Consider the following 1,422-nt stretch of genomic DNA (forward strand, 5'->3'; position numbering starts at 1 on the left):
TGCTATTTCTGGTAACTATTATGATACAAATGTTTGTAACAGGATTTTTACAAAATTACCTGGAGAATTGGGAAGAGAAATAGAACTTAAGTGGAAGCAAGATCAACCAACCATTGATGCTCAATGGGATAATGCAACAGTTAGAGCTAAGATAATCATARATCATCTTAAAACTAAATGTTCCATGATCCAAACACAGAGAGAGTTRAAGAAAAAAGATACAGGATTCTGTTCCTCTATCTATACTCCTCAGACTTATGATAAGACTCCTAAGAAAAAACAAGCCAAGAAATATACAAAGCCTAAGAAGTCTTATTTTCTTAGAAAGTCTAGAGCCAAAAAGCCTACACTCAATAAGGAAAAACATGTAAGAAAATACAAAGACACTAAGAATTATAACAAGTTTACTTGTTATGCTTGTGGAAAAGAAGGCCATTTATCTAGTAAATGCCCTGGTAAAACTACTCTTTTCAATCAAAGAGTTGATCTTATTAATTGCACAAATGAAGACTTAGTTGACATTACTTCTGATGCTTCAACTAACTCGAATATTTATTCTATTGTTAGCATAGAAGATATACAAGATATTCAACAACAAAGTGATTATTCTTTCATAGAACAACTTTCACCTTCTCAAACTGATTTACAAAAGAAATATGGTTATCAWAATTTTTTTGAATCAGAAGTTGAAATGTTTGAAAATCTAAACTTTGTTAATATTGAAATAATAGACTGCATTCATACATGGTCATATAATACAGGTAATACAAACACTAAGTGTTACAATTGCCTTTGGTATCCTTCTCTTGAGAAGCGTTCACGTTGTGATCTTTGTAGAATTGAAGTTTGTTATTCATGTTTATCTTCTGTTCATAAACACAGAATACCAACACCAGTGGTTCAACCGCTAAAAACTGACAAGATAACAATTCTGGATGATAGACTTCATACTCTTGAAAACCGTGTTGAAAATCTAGAAATACATATTCAACAAATCCCACATCAAGACTATGATAAAGATTTTCCTGAATTTTCTTGGAAACCTCCAATTCCAAAAAATAAAGGAATCCTCATAAATGACAAAGGCTCAACTTCAAATTCTTTTATGGCTATAACTCCCGTTATACCCATAATCTGTAATAAGAAAGTCTTAAAAAACTTATATGTTTTAGTCCTTCTGAATATTAGAAGCATGAAATTTCAACTCCCTGCCTTTATTGATACAGGAGCATCTCAAACAACTTTAGACACTTCTATCCTTCCTCCATCTTTACTTGGTAAACTTGTGGAAGCACAGAAGCCTTTGCAATCTATGACGTTTACAGGAACGATACACTCAACCAATCATTATTTCAAAAATCTTCAAATACAATTTCAAACAAATTGTCAAGATTGGTCTGATGTATATCCTTTAGACATATG

The sequence above is a fragment of the Cynara cardunculus genome, assembly GCF_001531365.2.
Source record: "Cynara cardunculus var. scolymus isolate 2C chromosome LG 7, CcrdV1, whole genome shotgun sequence".
Classification (NCBI taxonomy): Eukaryota; Viridiplantae; Streptophyta; class Magnoliopsida; order Asterales; family Asteraceae; genus Cynara; species Cynara cardunculus.